General features: G+C 34.3%; 1 long non-coding RNA gene and 1 pseudogene across 1 annotated transcript; one reads left to right on the top strand and one right to left on the bottom strand.

The window, feature by feature from the left end:
• Positions 1 to 294: 294 nt before the first annotated feature.
• Positions 295 to 1,653, bottom strand: LOC144994283 (uncharacterized). The gene is made up of 3 exons (XR_013657737.1): positions 1,596 to 1,653; positions 1,098 to 1,151; positions 295 to 455 (listed from the first exon to the last, which is right to left on the bottom strand). It is a non-coding gene; the product is annotated as an uncharacterized LOC144994283 (long non-coding RNA).
• A 5,701-nt stretch (positions 1,654 to 7,354) lies between these two features.
• LOC144994179 (immunoglobulin heavy variable 3-30 pseudogene) lies at positions 7,355 to 7,874 on the top strand (annotated as a pseudogene).
• The last annotated feature ends 984 nt before the right edge of the window (positions 7,875 to 8,858 follow it).

The following is an 8,858-nucleotide window of genomic DNA, read 5'->3' as shown; positions in this document are numbered from 1 at the left end:
TAAGTACAATGAAACTGTAACTGTAAAAGAAAGTCAGCCCTATTTCCACTCTATTACATGGTACTTTCAGTAGTAAATGCTGGGTATGTACACGTATTACCTTCCTGTGCAGTGTACATACACACTTGGTCTTCTGACCTCACCAAATGAGACAATGCTAACTTGTTGGTAAAGGTCAAATAACTACATTGTAAAAACATATTCTGGCCTGATTACTTCTTGTAACATGAGGCAAGTTTAAAAAGAAACAAGACAGCAGTGAAAAGAACAATCTTTAATATGATACATGTCTGCAGCATACAAAGTGTCATCACAATGAAATAGGTTTTAAGTACAAAACAGTACAAAGGAGCATTCCAAAAAACACATTATTGGCCTGAGGGTCGTGCTTTTTGTCCGTCAAAATTCTTTCAGCAGAGTTTGGTAACGGTGCAGGACTTCTTCAAGGTTTGTAACTGCAAGAAAATTCACAATATGAGATCAAGTGAACATAAAAAGCATAACGACTTTGATGAAATACAAAATAAATTTTACTTATTTAATCATTTCTGTAATGAGTTTGATACATTTCTGTGAATTCTTTTTCGCTTTGACTGTAATGCTTGAAATTAATCAATTATCCTCATTTATGAACATGATAGATTATTCACAACTTTATATTTTAGTTACATAAACAAGAACAACAAAAAAGAAATCAAAGAAAAAAAATCAAAATTGCCATAAAAAATCTAATTTGTTTAGACAAAGAATGACAAAAGCAATGTTTTAATTGGCAATTGCTGTGTGTATTTCTTCTTTATAAATATTATTCGCACCTACAATTTGCATTAGCATGAAAAACATTGCAGTGTAAAAGAAAAGGAAAAAAGAAATAAATAGGCAATTTCAAATTCAACACAGTTATTCACAAAAATATGTTTTACATTTTCAAACAGTTACATTCACTGTTGGGTGGTATTGTTGTCTCTATCTCATATTTGAAAATAAATAAATAAATAAAAATAAAATAAAAACGGCGAAAGAAAAGAAAATGGGGAAAAGGCAGTTAAACTCTTCATTAATGTAAATAATATGTCCACTTGGTGGATTTAACTTACTTTAGCTTACTCTCCTGTGGATTCGTCTGGAATGTCTTCTTCACCACAGCTGATCTAAAGCGGTAAAAAGACGGAAGTACGTCATCATTATTTTAAATAAACGCCTTTCTTTGATTTTCCCAGAAAGACGTGCGCTCAGTCAAACGAGCACAGAACAACAGACTTTATCATTTAGTCTACGTGCTTGTTTTACAGGTGCCACTCTCCTGGTAAGTAACAACAATGTTTGTAGATTTTCATTACAAACTTTGAAAATGTATACATGAAATAACTGAAATTATTGGAGTAAGGTAGACATGCTCTTACGTCACGTTTCAAACACAGAGATAGTGGCTTGAAATCACGAGGTTAGCTTCTTTATAAAGTTTGATCAGTTTAAATATTTACATGTAATTTAACCAATATTTAAAAAAAACAAAAACACTATAAAGTTTGATCAGTTTAAATATTTACATGTAATTTAACCAATATTTAAAAAAAACAAAAACACTGGCTTACCTGCCAGATGAAGAGAAATTCAAACTGTTGCGCGCGCCTCGAGGCTCTCCGGATTAATGCACGTTCACTTTGGGGGTAGTTGTGCTGCATTCAAGTGCGCTGGGAATTTGCAACTTTACTTGCCCCGACCTAGTTAACAAAAACACACACTCGGGGTGTTTTTAGTATTAAAAGTAAATATTTAGCCTTGTTGTTTTACATATTTTCCTGACATTATATAATATATATTAAAACAAGTTCATTTTTACAACAATATTTTAAAAAAGTTAAGTTTTGAATAATTTATTATCATGTTTTTAAATGAGGATAATTGATTAATTTCAAGCATTACAGTCAAAGCGATAAAAAAATCATAGAGATTTATCAAACTCATTACAGAAATGATTAAATAAGTAAAATTTATTTTGTATTTCATCAAAGTCGTTCTGCTTTTTATGTTCACTTGAGCTCATATTGTGAATTTCCTTGCAGTTACAAACCTTGAAGAAGTCCTGCACCGTTACCAAACTCTGCTGAAAGAATTTTGATGGACAAAAAGCACGACCCTCAGGCCAATAATGTGTTTTTTAGAATTCTCCTTTGCACTGTTTTGTACTTAAAACCTATTTCATTGTGATGACACTTTGTATGCTGCAGACATGTATCATATTAAAGATTGTTGTTTTCACTGCTGTCTTGTTTCTCTTTAAACTTGCCTCATGTTACAAGAAGTAATCAGGCCAGAATATGTTTTTACAATGTAGTTATTTGACCTTTACCAACAGGTTAGCATTGTCTCATTTGGTGAGGTCAGAAGACCAAGTGTGTATGTACACTGCACAGGAAGGTAATATGTGTACATACCCAGCATTTACTACTGAAAGTACCATGTAATAGAGTGGAAATAGGGCTGACTTTCTTTTACAGTTACAGTTTCATTGTACTTAAGGGGTAAGTACCAAGTAATATTCAAGTGAACATACCCAGTATTTCGTGATGAAAGTACCATGTAGTTGAGTGGAAATAGGGCTGACTTTCTTTTACAGTTACAGTTTCAGTGTAATTAAGGGGTAGTTTCTGTGGTAAATTCATGGTAAATACCATGAAACATGAAGCGAGTGCAGACCTAAAGGTCAAGGTACTTTATTTGTACTTACCTTGTTCTTACATGTGGTAAGTACCATAAAAGACACCTTTGCACAACATGTAAATACCCAGTAAGAATATTATAAATACCCAGTATGTAACACATAGGTATGAACCAAATAGTACCATATAAATACACAGTATGTACCATGTAAGTACAGAGTAGACACAAAAAGTACCATGTAAGTACCTAGTAAAGTCCCATAGAAAGTACCATGTAAACACACTGTAAGTACCCAGTAAATTCCATAAAAAGTACCATGTAAGTACCCAGTAGTTACACTATAAGTACCATGTAAATACCACTTAAGTACACTGTAAGTACTATACTGTAAAAGAGAGCGTTACCAACATATCCTAGAAAAATATGCCATCAAATTAAAATAATGAATTACATCGAATTATATTAACAGTCAAGACACTTTTTTTCAAAGCTTTTAAAATTGTTTATAACATTTATTAAAGTCACATCCTCTTGCTGTGGCTCAATTTCCTATTTTTACTTTCACTGTTCATAAATTAAAGAAAATGTTAACAAGTTGAGGAAAAGAGTATTTGTTTTTTTATTTATTGGGTTTATATTTGCATTTTCCTAAAATCTACTAAGATTTTAAATATACAAAAGCTTTATTCTTTTATGCTGTTACACATTCTGGTGGATTATCTGAAAAAAAAAAAAAAAAACTTAAATCTGATCATCGATTGTCTTTTACTCAGTTCAATATTTACTGTATTATGTTGACTGAAAAAGTTTTTAAAAAAAGTAAAATAAGTAAAAAAAATATTACATAAAGAATTTCTATGTTTATGAGTAATACCTTTTGAGACAACAAAGACACTTAATAAAGAAATATAAAAAGAAAATGGTGCAGGAATTCAACATAGGAAGCCACCTACAGAATAATTGTGAACATTTATTTTTAACTAAACTTAAAGATAAAAAGAAAGAGAAAACAAAAGTGGAATGATTTTATTAGATCAGAAAAAAAGTATTTTCTGATTCAAATGTGAATTCTGATGGAGCTGAATGTCTTCTGTGAGGTGGAGTCAATGCAAACATGGACGTCTTCCTCCTCTATTTATCTGACAGCAGAGATGACAGCAGAGACACTGAACTCAGTTGAACATGATGGACTGTAGGACAGGACTGCTGCTTTTAACTCTCTGTTATGCAGGTGAACATCATCAGGCAGATATTGTAGATTTATCATGTTTTCCTTTTTTTAAATCCAGATTTTTAATTTTCCTTCCCAGTTGTTGATGGACAGACTCTGACTGAGTCTGAATCTGTGGTTAAAAGACCTGGAGAGTCCCACAGACTGACCTGTTCAGCCTCTGGATTCACTTTCAGCAGCTATCAAATGAGCTGGATCAGACAGGCTCCTGGAGAAGGACTAGAATGGATCGCTTTTATCGACGTCACCAGCATCTACTACTCAGAGTCAGTGAAAAACCGCTTCACCATCTCCAGAGACAACAGCAGACAGCAGCTGTATTTGCAGATGAACAGTCTGAGAGTTGAGGATTCTGCTGTTTATTACTGCGCCAGAAGAGACACAGTGACTCAAGAGACAGAAACTCTGTACAAAAACAACACATGAAGCAAAAAGCTGTCCAATCTTTCTTTAAAATATTATTCTACAGAACAGTGAATGCAAAAAAGGGGAAAACGGATATTTGCAAAAACCCTTTTAAAGAAGTAAAATAAAAACAGCTTCAGAGAAAATGAGATGTGTTTTTTCTTGTCTTGTCAATATTTTACTTCATTGTTGCTATTTTTGTTGTGTAGGTTTTCAGGATGAAGAAGCTCAGATAATACTTTTTTCACCGTGAGAGGATGATAAGATCACATATGGATGTTGGAAAATTAAACTTTTTTACTTTGATCTAACTTAATTATTTGCTTCAGTTAAGATAAATCATTTGTTTGTTAAGTCAGTTTAAAAATAACACACAGTTTTCAGACAGTTATTTTACTTTCATTCAAATTAATTAAATTAAGTAGGTGTAACTTTGGTGCTGCTGTTAGATCGGCACCGCAAAGGATTGTGGGATACCATTTCCTTTGCCTGTCTGGACGGATTTTTGTTTAAGTGTGGGTTTTTGACCAAATGTGTTTAGTTGTTTAGCTGTTTTATTGTGTTGTGCCATGTTTTGCTGAATTGTTTATTCCTACTGTGCTTATGTCTCTGCACCATGAGTAAGAGTGAAGGAGAGGATGATTAGTTTATATCGCACCCCTACCGGTGCTTATTGTAATGATATTATGGAAAATTCTTTAATGAAGTTTTGCGCAACGTGCTTTTTTTTCCCCCCGTCCTTTTTTATTGTTATAAAAATGAGCATATCTGCCGGCTCATACTTAGACATATGAGAGATCAAGAAATATAAATAATTAAGATGGAAAAGATCTTAATTGAATTGGAGTAATATGACATTTAGTTAGATAAATACATAAATTTGAGTTGTATGAACAATTATTTAGTTTTATAGACGTAAGAAATTAGGTTGATTAAATTTTACTCAATTAATTGTTACCAATAGAGGTAATTCATTTAAGGTGGCAAAATTGGATAAGTTATATATTTATGCGTCACAAGGAAAATGGAAATAAGATCAGAAACTTGTGCGTTTACTTTGTCTGTTCTTACTACAAGCAGAAACTCTTTCTTTTGATGATGCAGCCATATTACTTTTTTTATGGACGTATAATCTTCATACGCCATCATTAAAACCTCAGACTCCGTCTCACCGAAGTATAGCGCTTTCTTTTTTCCACGTGTTTCCATGGTGACTCCAGAAATCGGCGATCCATTGAGAATGTCTTTATGTACTTGACATGCACGTGCATTAACCCAGGGTTACCAAGTCGAGCGTAATTACGCCAACTCATATCCGGTCTTTTGGAACCGACATACCCAGAGTAAGCAAGTTCAGGCGGATTTCAGCCAGAGTTCAGGCTTAAAGTCAGGCTAGTTTAAACATGCTTCCTGGAATACCCCACTGGTCTGTGGGTTGAGTTTGATTGTTCTCACCATCCTTAGCTTCTACCTATCTGAGATTTTTCTGGGCCGGCCACTCCGGGCCTTTGCTTGAACTGTGCCTGTGGTCTTCCATTTTCTCACTATATTCCTCAAAGTGGAAATTGACAGCTGAAGTCTCTCAGCAAACTTTTTGTATCCTTCACCTAAACAATGATGTTGAAAAATCTTTGTTTTCAGGTCATCTGACAGCTGTTTTGAGGTTCCCATGTTGACGTTCTTCAGAGAAGATGCAAAGAGGAGAAAAACTTGCTCTTGGCCACCTTAAACACCTCTTCTCATGATTGGCTTTACATGTGTGTGTAAGTCAAGGGTCAATGAGCTTATAAAATAAATTTTGTGTTCCACCAATTATTGCTAAAGGTAGTCAAATCAATAAAACAACAAGGGTGCTCAAATTTACGCACCTGCCTATTTTTGTTTAAGTAACTATAGCACAGTTTCTTTAAACCCAATAAACTTAATTTCACTTCTCAAATATCATTGTGTTCATCTGCTATATGATATATTTAACTGAAATTGATGATTCAAACAACCAATGATTTATGAAGAAAATCTTGAAAATTATCAGGGGTGCCCAAATTTTCTCATACCACTGTATTCTAAACAAGAACAAAGTTTTATAACATCCATATATAATTTACTAAAACTTACTCCACTTTAGTATTTTATCATATTGTGTTAGATTTTACAGTCTTTAAGGTTTGTGTGTGATTTTATCTACACAAAATATTTTATTTTAGCAGCATGTAATTTTGTTAGAAATGTTTTTATGATGACGTTTGAATTTAACTGGCAAAATGAAAAGGTTTTTTTTCAATCAGTTCTTTAAATCTAAAACCTCTTATGTGTTTAGACATTGAAACATCTCTAAGTTTAGAGAAGCAAAAAAAATATTAGACAATTTTTATGTTATTTTTCTTTATCAACCTTATTTTTAGTAAACTATTGAAACAAAAAGTAATGATTCTAAACATATTTGATGCCTCTCAAACAGAGGCTGGGGTTTGATCAGCCTCGGTTCCCTGTAGGGTTTCTGTTGAAAGATCCGCAGCTCCCTGTGTGATCAGGAAACAACAATGATGATGTGTTCAAGGTCAAACAATGGCTGCGTAATAAGTCTCACCTGAAACATTAAATGTTCCATGATCTGCATGCCCAAAACATTCTACAATACCCCTTGTGCTATCTTAGATGACCCCACTCTTACATTGACGTGTTTTCCCTACCATGATAAAGGTGGAAAGATTTCATGTAATCCATGGACACCAGTGAAGATCACAAATCATTGAAGAAAAAAGGTTCAGAGCACTGTCTAGTGGGTCTAGATGACCCAACTCCCAACGTTAAAGTGCCTAGGATAGCACAAGGGTTACAGCTGCATCCAGACTGGTTATTGAAAATATTTACTTTTCTCTTTTAAAATTAATTGAATCAAAAGTTCATTAAAATAAAATACTTAAAAATGGTTATTCACATTATTTAAATATTATTTTCATGTAACATTATGCAAATGTGTTTTTGATTATAAGGAAGTGAAGTGTGAGTGTGTGAGTCAGAAAGACCTCAGTGAGTTCATCTTCAGCATCAACCATGTTCTCTGCAGCTCTGATGCTGCTGCTGACAGCTGGATCCTGTGAGGAGATTTCAGTGGATTCACAGCAATAATCAGATCAGAACCATTTCAGATTCAGATGAATGATGGAGATGATGTTGGTTTGTGTTTCCACAGGTGTGGACAGTATTGATCTCATCCAGCCAGACTCAAAGGTTGTTCAGCCTGGACAGTCTTTGACCATCAGCTGTCAGGTTTCTGGATATTCACTGACTGATGGCAGCTATGGAACAGGCTGGATAAAGACAGCGAGAAGGAAAACCAATGGACTGGATTTTTCATCAGTGGGGAGGTGGAACTTTAAGACAAAATAATGCTCTTGGTCAGACTGTAGGAAAATGACTGGAATGTATTACTTTGATCAGCACTGAAAGCAGCATCATCTACTACTCAGAGTCAGTGAAAAACCGCTTCATCATCTCCAGAGACAACAGCAGACAGCAGCTGTATCTGCAGATGAACAGTCTGAGAGCTGAGGATTCTGCTGTTTATTACTGAGCTAGAGTCAAGAGACAGAAACTCTGACAAATCCTGACAAAAAAATGTCTGGATTTTTTTTTCTTTAGCTCATCTTACTATTTAGAGTACATTTTTATCATCAAAAAAATGAGAAAAAGTCCTACATCAAATAAAGTTTACTCATGGAACACTTTTATTTAATTATTTTTTATTTTTTAACTTGTCATGTCCAACAGCTGAGGAAACAGATCAGAGCTGAAAGCCTCTCGTGTCAGACATATTTTACTGCTACAACAGGGATTATGAGTCTTTTGACACACTGAATTTGAATTTACCCTTTTGTAATTTTGGCTAAACCTTTTTCATCTTAATTTGTTTTGATACAATGTACACAATACAACTCATGTTCACACACACATACTTATGCCTTCAGACCAACACATGTGAAACATTTCATTCAGTCACACAAACTATTTGTGCAAAGGTGTATGAGGTTCCATTTGTGCCAAAAATATCAAAATGTGTTTTTGCGTATACTGTTATGTCTTTGGTCCATTGTCTATGTCTACTGATCGTGTTTTTGCGTCCACTGTCTATGCTTTGGGCTCATTGTCTATGTCTATTGAACGAGTTCATTTTACATTGGTTCATGTCTATGTATTACTAAGCAATATCTTCTGCATGCCCATGATTCTTTGATTATTACTTTGTATTAACTTTGTGATGTATATGCTTGCTTTATCCTTAAACTTTATCTTTGTCATTGTCCTTATCCCATGTCGTCTAACTACGACGTCAGGAAGATCCTTAGCAACCGTTGCTAGTGTCGTTTGCTATGTCGTCTCATCATGTCGTCAGGAAGATCCTTAGCAACCGTTGCTAGTGTCGTTTGCCAAGTCGTTTCACGTGTCGTCAGGAAGATCCTTAGCAACCGTTGCTAGTGTCGTATGCTACGTTCTCTCACCATGTCGTGTCCTTACATCTTGTTGTATTTCAAATTTTGCAAAGGTCGTCAGAGAAGTC

The sequence above is a fragment of the Oryzias latipes genome, chromosome 8, assembly GCF_053564925.1.
Source record: "Oryzias latipes strain Hd-rR chromosome 8, Olatipes_Hd-rR_3.1".
NCBI lineage: Eukaryota > Metazoa > Chordata > Actinopteri > Beloniformes > Adrianichthyidae > Oryzias > Oryzias latipes.
The sequence above is the reverse complement of the archived record's forward strand: the minus strand, read 5'-3'. Positions and strand labels throughout refer to the sequence as shown.